Here is a 10,325-nt window from a genome sequence, read left to right as displayed (position 1 = left end):
ATATTTATTATTATTTTATTAGTAGGCTTTGAATGAAAGTTTCTTTATATTATAATAGATATATGTGTATGGCGTCCGTCATATTATTGTCTGCTTATTTCAAGAATATGGACGTAGTAGAATAAACTAGCTGTTTATTCAATCTCGATTGTTTCCGCTTTGATTGTATTTATAAATATATGGTGTGCTCATTTCACGAGCACTTTGCTTGCCGTTGGCCAATGCATTTGCTTCCTCATAGAAGATACATAAGTGATTTTTTAAATAATAGACAAACTAAAGTTTTCGCTTTGATAAATTTAAAAATTGAAATTTACAATAAACACAAACCTGCAAAATAATAGAAACAATTAGAAAAATTACAATGACAAATCAGTAGCATCAAATTTTTGGTTTGAAATGTTAATTTTTCGAGCTTTTGCATTTTCGCATTTCTTTTTTTTTTACAGAAATTTTCCTTTCAAATATATAAATTTCCATAGCTTCCCTACTCTTTAATAAAATGCAATAATATTAGGTTAATCGATCCGCCTCGAATCAAGAAATCTTTTATATTATTGTATCAACTTTGAATTATGTAAATGAAAAAAATTTTACTATAAAAAAGCCGATATTAAAAATATTATAAAGTGTTGAAAAATCCCAATAAATATTTTTAGAAATCCTTTTGTCAGTTTTAAGATATTCTTGTTTTAAATAAGTCTTCCAAATAACGAAAGAAGTTACTCGAGACGTCGTCAACATTACATAAATGTTATCATATCAATCAAATTAAATTATATCGCACGTGATCACACCAGATCTTAATATCTGATATATACGTGTTTGTGCGTGCGCGCGTGTGTGTGTGTTAGTACATTGTAACCTGTGTTATATTAATTCCATAAACTTAAAAATTAATATAATTAATAAATTTTCGAACGTAACATAGATAATATATATTTGTTTATAAAATTAATTTTTATAAATAACGTAAAATGTCATCTGATAAAATCTCTTGAAAAATAATGAAATTCTTTCTGGATTATTGGCAGTAGATTTCGAAAAAAGCGACATTGATTCGTTGAAAAGGAGTCAAGTTGTGAAGTTGCTTATAAAATTGTTCATAAAATAAATAATTATTGTTCTTTAATGAAGAATCGTAAAAAAGGACTTTCTAAATATACGAAATATGCTGGTTGAAAGTTGATGAAACTCTGAATTTGTATATGAAATTTATTTAAATAAATACTAACAATGAGACATAAATTGAACATTAGAGTAAGAAACAATAAATTTCTCAAAAAACCAAAGAAGCTGAATTCACCCCTTCACGTTTATGAATGTGTGAATCCTAAGTTTTAATTTTAAGTGCAAATTTTTTTTAGTTGAAAAAATATATCGAAAAGAAGCAGATGAACATTTTTTTATTCCATTGAAAAGCAGAGTCTTTCTGCATAAAATCCCAAAATTTTATCCCATTCTCTTTGTTTAATATTTTATAGGAGTAGAAATAAGCTTTGCATAACTTCTATTTCGATTGATTTTTTGACTCAAGAAGAAATGTTCCATATGCATATCGGATCAGCATAAATAAAAAATCAATTTATTAAAAATATACCAGTAATGCTTGATTCTTTAAATATTTAACTCAAATTTGCGAAGTGCGTAGATTAAGTTTTAGCCTTGATATTTTGATATTTTAACTGGTTTGGGCAAATATAACTGATAAGTGATAAAATAATAAAGGTTATTATTTTTCGGCTTTTCCCTTTATTGTTCCATCGCGCAGGATAAAATAAATTTAAGTATCTCTCAGCTAAAACTAAGATCGTAAACCTTGTAGCGTTTCAGCAAAAGAGATAGTGAATGGTATATATTTCAACACGCCTAGCAGAATATTCTATTCGTTGTACTGCTCTTAAAATTCTATGTGAATCTGCTTCCTCTATTCATTCAAAATGAAGAGTCATTTTGGTGTTCTGTTCCTCCATTTTGCGGTCTTTGTTAATTCTATTGGTAATTATACGTATAATAATAGTTATCATTATAATTTACTATCATGCTTGTAACTTCAACTAAAATTGTAATCATATCCTTAAATTGATCGAACCAAGCATTTTTTAATTGTTAGTATATTACGTTTCACGTGAAAGCAAACTTTAAAAGTTTAAAATATATTCAAAGGTATTTTCCTCATAATATCCACATTAGTTTAAAATTTGAGTCAGAACCATGTTGTGAATCACCACGTAGTAAGCAACATAGAAATCCATATGGAAACCTACGTCTTTTTATGTCTGACATGTCCATCTCCTATTACTTAAATTCTCTTCTTTTTCGATTTCTCACATAATTTTTCTAAATTAAATAACTCTACCTAGTAGAGCGATTCCAGATAAATGATTTCAAAACTGATGATGTACACTAGCCTAATTTTTACCTTTTTAGACAAAAAAATTGCTAAAAAGATATTCATAATAAGATTGAATTATGTTTTATTTTTTATATTGATTTTTTGTTGATTATATTTTATACATGACTTGAAAAATTTCCACACATTAATTTTTTGGACTGCCCTCACTATGGATTTACATCGTAAATACATAGTGTTTAATTTCATTGTCTACAATCCACATCACAAATATTTGCAATAATGATAACGAATAGAATATTTTTTTAAATCTAGAATTTTAATATATGCGTAGTTATAAGTTCCGTTCAATTTAAATAAATACTTTTAAAATGAATCATTGGTTTGATTTACTTCATTCTAGGAGGCCAAGAAAATAAAGTTTCCCCTATCAGGACCTTTACTTATAGATCTGCTGTACACACGTATTTGGCGAATTTAATGAGAAAAGTTAACGGGCAAATGGTACATTTTGAAGAACATACAATATTGGCAGTAAGGGGTGCAAACCTCTTTGGATGGGTCAATATTCAAAATTATATTCAACCAATATTTTATGGAAATAACCTCGTCACGTATAACCTTGACGAGCACGTGTCATCAAATAAAACTATAGAACAACTTATAGCATATGGCGTATATGGAGAATTGCCTGTAATTGATCCTTTCGAATTAGATCCTATGAGGACATTTCAATATAATCCTACAATACACAACTTCTTCGTCCCTTTAAGGAAACAATTTCTCTCAAAAAATTATGAATTCGATTCACAGACAATTTTGGTAGCAAGGGGTGGCGTGCTTTTCGGATGGGTCAATGAAGAAAATGATGTTGAACCAATATTTTTAAATAATTACCTGACTATATATAACCTTTACGAGCATGTAGCATCAAAGGTCAATCTAGTACAACTAGTTACACTTGGCGTGTTTAAGAAATTGCCAGCTAGTCTTTCCGTTGGTGCACGACATCGTTCTCCATCCAGAAGCCGTAGCCCCAGAAACTGGCGCCAACAATATGCTGAATCTTCTGCTCGATCTTCGTCATCCAGAAGCTTCGGAGAAAGCAAATAATTGCATCAAATCAAAATGTGATAGCAAATGTAATCTCGTTTTCGATCCCAAGTATAACCAAAAAAATGTAAGACAAATGAAATTACATTAAACATAGGTTGCCACACTGAGTCACCATGAAGGTATGATTTGAGGAGTAAGTGAATAAAACATGATAAATCCGTTCGGGATAATTCCTCAATAATTAAACAAATACTTTATCTCAGAGACATCAGAGATAGAAGAAAAGTACAAATAGTGTCACACAGATAAAACCATCTACACGGTTATCCAATACTATCGAACTTTGGAACTTTAATTTTTCAAGAGAGTGTTTAATACGACAAATTTTTGTGTTCCAAATCACAGTTACACCAACTCTGAGTGCTGAAAATTTTAAAGCAAATCGTAACCCCAATTTTAAAAAAATGGATTTTTCATTTTTAGTTTGCTTACACGTATTTCAAAAATTTCTGATTTTCAAAAAATTTTCGCATCCTACAAAAATGGTTTATTATTGAATTTTAACATTCTAATTTAACTTCAGATAAAGAATTATATTTTCTCATTTGAAAAATGTACAATATAGTCAAAATAAATATTTGTGTTTGCTGAATCAAAGAAGATATTCGTGATCTTTTAAAGATATTGAGACTTGCGGTAGTAAATCGCCGGCAAGAAAAAACTGGATGTATATTTTTGTTCAAAAAATGTAGCGTTTTTTCTTTGTACTAAATATATTAATTTTACTACTGTTTTTTAAGATGTTTGAATTTTTTATGCTAAAATTTATAATTATATTTTTGGATTAGATCTGGAGTGTATTACTACGATACCATTATTATTAGTTATATTACAACTATACACATTATATGAATTATATTATGTTGAGCAATAAATGCTTGTCTTATTTCAAACAAGTTTTTTATTTTATAGCCATTTAATAAACATTTTTAATACAAAAATCGTGTAATCTCATGAAAAACGTTTACGATGTAAAACAAGTCCAACAACTAACAAGTTGTCCGCAAAATATTAATTTTTATAATTTTGGTAAATAGAAAATTTACAACTATTTTTCATTTTATTGAAAACTGTTTATTAAAAATATATATTTTAATCAAGTTCTATTGTAGTGGAGCAGGATCTCTATTTGAGTTCAGTAGGATTTTAGGAACACGTATGAGGATAATGGCAATATGTCAATAATAACACGTATATTAGGTTTTTGGTTTTATAGTAATTTCGTACTTTTTAAAGATTTTTGAAAAATATTCTTAATATTAATGAATGTGTAAAGAAATAGTAAAAGTTACCTTACAATGAAATATTTTAAACCTTATCGGTGAGCCCTAAGACTTGTAGTGGCTTGGTTAAAATAACATGATTTAGTCATGACCTTCATGATTTCGTCAAATTTCTTTCAAAATTTTGCGTATTTAACTCATCGACAAATCTGGATAATTGTTTTGAAACCCTTAAAAATTTCATAAAGCGAAGTGCAAATCTTACTCTTTAAATCTGAACAAGAAATATTAACGAGTATTGCGTGATTGCTAAGTAAAGAATAATTCTTAGTATTGACAAAGTACCGAAATTTCGAGAACGACACTAAGAAAAAAATGTTAGAGAACGGTAGCAAAGCTTAGTGTTTCTGTTTATCAAAGTTTGCTGGTTAATAAAATTTATAAACTTTACAATAAAAAAGTCGATTTGGGTTAAAAACTTGCACAAAAAGGATTAAGAAGAATTATCCTTCCAAAAATCACTTTTTCGTTTAAAAGTATACCCTCAAAAAATTATTTTTCTTTCACACTAAAAACTCTGGGGTCAATTTTGTTGCAGGTAATTTCAAGATAGTGTTCCATCTCTCTCGTTTTTGGGGTACGAATCTCATCCATTGTTTTTGCCGAAAAACTGTGAAAATAGTTGACAGGAGGTGTCGTTTCGTACCCCAAGTCCGAGGGAATCGATAAATTTTGAAGTGGTACCATTCACACTGCCAATACTAATTTTTGTCGCAGGTATTTGGTACCCTGAAATTGGCGTTAAATTAACACTTTGTTTTTACTGTGTTCTCCATGTTTTTGTATAGCTCTGGAAAACAGCATTAAACAATCCCCAGAATTTCCGAGGTATTACTATTTCTTATGAAAATGTAATGAAACTATTAAAAGCCTTATTATAATACACTATCTCTCCTTATCCTTAGCAATCTTCTAGTTTGACCTATAATTCATTGCAACTACTTTATATTATTTTGTGAATAGCATTCTGGTGATTAATTTTTTGACGCATGTATTTTCCAAGTTGAATGGTTTTATTACTTTTTTCTGAAATCCTAAAAAATGTATGTGAACTCTTTTTATCTAGCAATCATAGGCTTTTAAAATTTATTCAAAGTGAGGTAAAACAATTATGCTAAATCTATTGAAATCTCTTGTCTATTGTATATTTTTATTATAAACCTGGATTCTAGAATGATAAATATTACATACAAATATAACCTCATTCGTTAAATCAAATAGAATCTTATTTTTAAAATTAAAATAATTTATGACACAGTAATTGCCACAATATCCAAATTTTCAAGAAAGAATGACGAGATAATTATAAATCTGCAAACATGTTAATCTTATATACTATACCGCTTTTATCATGAAAACTTGGAACAGGTTCTAGTTAATATTTATTCAATAAAAAGTTTTTTTATCTTATACCTGCGTTACTACATAAATAAATCTATTTAATAACATGTATTAGGCATACTATATACCTATCATGGCGAATTTTTTCATTTTGGTTTTATTAATGTCCATATAAAATGACTTATAAAGTCAAGACTTTGAGAAAATAGATTAAATACATTAAGGAATGCTGACTTGCTTATAAATTTTCATAGTTACGTATTAACAAACTTTTTTCCGAAAAATATCACAACATTTGTAAATATAGGTATAATAACATTTATTGTAAAAATTTAATAACGTATTCATAACTTAAAATAAAGTTCTTATTCAATTTCAAAATTGTATATCAAGAATTCTGTTTTAGTATACAAACTATTACGTCTCTGCTTAAAGCAAACTTTGGAAGTTCAAGATATATTCAAGAGTTGATTGTGCAAGGATTCTTGTGGAAACCTATATTTATTCATGATATTCATGAAAAATTAATTTTAGATGGAAATTCTAGAAGTGATAATTTCAGTTAAATTAGAAAATAATAACATCTTTAATTAATTAACTATTATTAGCGTTAGCAGTACCCATTTAATTAAAAATTACACTTCCCAGTCTCATATTTGTAAATATAGGAGTTTTCCGCATGTTATTCTTATATGGAGAAAGGAGGAATCTTGTAGGCACCATATAATATTGTCCAATCGTAAAAAATACTTATTCGCATTCGCTTTCTTTGGGACTTGACCAAAATGAGATGTTCTTCAAAAAAAAATTCGTACTTGCCCTTTTTAAACAAATTTATTGTGCAGTGGGTTTTTTCCTCGAATTTGCCAGAGAAATTGCGAGACGCTTGCACAATTATATTTTTTGTAACAAATCTAACTGCACGTCAAACGGGCCAGGCTTTAATTCCTTTGATAAATGAAATTTTGTACCTCGCGAATACTCTTCTTTTTTGAGAAAAATTGTTTTAAAAAAGGTCAAGACTGATCTTTGAAATGAGAGCCTAATTCTAATACTAATTGTTTCTACCAATAAAAATTGTTTAAAAAATGGTAGGTCAAGAAGAAAAAGTGTTCAAAAAGGAGCTAATTACGTTTTTGAAAATGTTTCAAAAAAGTATATTTTTACATTCTCATCCTTTATGATTGAGAAAGTATTAGAATTGTCGGAAATTTGACATCAGACTTTTTCAACGGATCTCCGCGTTTCAAGACCCCCTAAATCTGAAAATCAGGTTTTCACGCTGGCGTCTGTCTGCCTGTCCGTCCGTCCGGCCGTCCGTACGTACACACGATAACTCTCGAAAAAATGAACAAATTAAATTCATCTTTGGCTCACTTTTTTCAGGTCCTGAAAGAAAGGATGAGTTCGTGAACCAGCCATTTTTGATAAAAATTCAAAAAGTGAGCGCATTTAAAAAATTTTTGAGACCACTTTTTTCTGAATTTGAAAATTCGCACGATATGAAAAAAAATCAAGAAAGGAAAAACATTTCTTTTTGAAAGCCCTATAAGATTATCATAACCAATTTTTGAATTTCCTTCAAAAATCGAAAATTAAAATTTTGATTGCACAAAAAATAATGAAAATAAAAAATTGCATTTTGTGGACAAACTATGCAAGATACAAAAAAAGATGAATCAACAAAAATGGTTATCCGAAAAAGATCTACAATTTTGTTAAGAATCACTTCTTGATAGAACCCGTACTTTTTGTTTTATTCGTGAAAAATAACTTCGAAAAAAATATCTGGAAAAACGACGACAGTTAGAGAAAAAAATCCAATAAAACCTGTTTACAAATGTCTGCCGGAAATCGAGCGCGCAGCGCGAGTGTCACGATGAGAATGTGTACCTCCAAGCCTAAAGAACTCTGAGAAACTTAATCTTTGACTATACTTAATTAATTAGAAAATTCAGAATATGAAGACGCATATAAATACTATCATCTAAAAGAGATCTTTTTCATAAAGTTTTTTTCAAGCATTCCAAATTCAAAGAATAAATATTTGAGCGCGAAGCGCGAGATTCAAGAGTCGAAATTAAGAAAAATTTCAATCGACCGTTCTGAGTTTTTATTTCGTCACCAAGCAAGAAGAACATGATTACTAATAATAATAACTTTCTTTAACTAATATTGAACTAGTCGTGAAGATTCCAAATAAAATTTACAAACATTATTTTTTTATGGAAAATACGTTTTAAGCCCTATTTTGATTTTTACGTTAGGGTATTTTCATCTTGTTTTATTAAGTTGTAGATTATATTTATATTTATGATTTTCATCATTGCAAAATTTTTATTTATAAGCTTTCTCCTTGATTTATAGAAATGGACAATCACAAAAATGGTTCAACAATTCAAATTTGGAATCAGTGTCACTTGGAAAAAGAAAAAACTGTGATAAACTTAAGCAGATATAAATAATTATTTATATCTACTTAATTTTTTTAATTTTAATTTTGATTATAATTAAAATTAATATTACATTAAAAAATAATTAATTAAAGTAAGTAGATATAAACTGAATAAGTGACAAATTATATTTTTGTGCTTTCTTTCTACATTTCCTTCTTCTAATAATGCAGAGAAAAAAGGTCGGTTAAGCTGGCAGGACCACACTGCAAAAATGGATTAAAAACCTATAGGGAATTGAGGGCTAATATAATGCCCAATTGCCAAATTTAGTGCTTTTGATTTGAACAAAAAAACCGGTGATCATGCTTGGTTAACGTTAAGATAGGAGAAGCACACATAGTAAGAAACTAATTTTTCGAAATTTATTTGCACTATAATTAGTGCTCATTTAGGTCTCACTTAATGCCCTATTGTCAAATTTAATGCTCTGCAATTTTTCGAAAAAAAACCTGTGATCATGCTAACTTAACGTTAACCTAGAAGGACCACCCAGAGAAAAAACGACTCAGGCATTATTTCTTTCCACAATAACTTAGGGCTCATTTAGGGCTTCAGCAATATGATAATGAAAAATTAAAAAACAATTCTTAAATAATTTTTGTTTAAATGATTCTATTACAAATGAATTAAACAAATTTCTTCTTTTATCCTATGTTAAGGCTTACTTAGGGCTTCGTGAATATGATATTTAAATTAAACAAAAAATTGTTTAAACAAATTCATCACAAAAGAATTATTTTCTTTTCGTTTCTCTTGCATAATTTCAGGCTCATTTAAGGCACCTGAAATATCATCAACTGAAAGGCTTGCAATATTTTCTTTACCGTTTTTTTGATATAAAGAGTGATTTTTTTAACTTGAAACTTTCAAATATCTCGAAAAATAGGCACTCTATGAAAAAATGTTATGAATCAAAATTTTATCACTCTGAGGAGTACATACACTGATGTTAAAATCGGTTCCCCCACACTACCCCCTGGTGATGGAGGTGGGGGCAAGTTCGAAATCTTAAATAATATTTGAATGTTTCAAGTTAAAAAAATCACCCTGTATATGGTGTTGTGCTACCTTAAGGTTATAAAAAATACGTGAAGAAATCCATAATACACATGTTTCCTTCTCGCATAATTTAGGGTTCATTGAGGACTAATTCGGGCCCGTAGTACTATATTTTGGGCTCTAGTAGCAATAATTGTTTAAACAATTTTTTGTTAAATTCAAATATATTCATGAATCCCTAAGTGAGCTTTAATATAGGACAGAAGAAAAAATTTGTTTACTTCATTTTTACTGGAATTGTTTGAACAAAAATTGTTGAAACAATTTTTTTATGTTTCATAATTATATTTTCAGGGCCCTAAATGTCCCCTAAACTATTGTGGAAAGAAATAATGCCTAAGTCGTTTTTGTATCTGTGTGGTCCTGCTAGGTTAACGTTAAGCTAGCATGACCACAGGTTTTTTTGAAAAATTGCGGAGCATTAAATTTCACAATAGGACATTAAGTGAGCCCTAAAGGAGCCCTGAATTATAAAGCAAAGAAATTTTGAAGAATTATATTTTTACTTGTAGTCAATTTATTAGAAAATTTTGAAATAATTGTTTACTTTGTGCAAGGAAATTTATATCAAAATAAAAATCAGACAGCTTGATAAAACCTAGTGAAAATAAATTTTTAAATTGTATAACCAAAGCATTAAATATTAGTAGTAAAAAGTATTATTTAAAAAATCGAACTATTAATTCGTTTATTTATGTACCACCCCATCAACTATGT

The sequence above is a fragment of the Belonocnema kinseyi genome, chromosome 2 (assembly GCF_010883055.1).
Source record: "Belonocnema kinseyi isolate 2016_QV_RU_SX_M_011 chromosome 2, B_treatae_v1, whole genome shotgun sequence".
Taxonomy (NCBI): domain Eukaryota; kingdom Metazoa; phylum Arthropoda; class Insecta; order Hymenoptera; family Cynipidae; genus Belonocnema; species Belonocnema kinseyi.
This window is presented reverse-complemented; position numbering follows the sequence as displayed.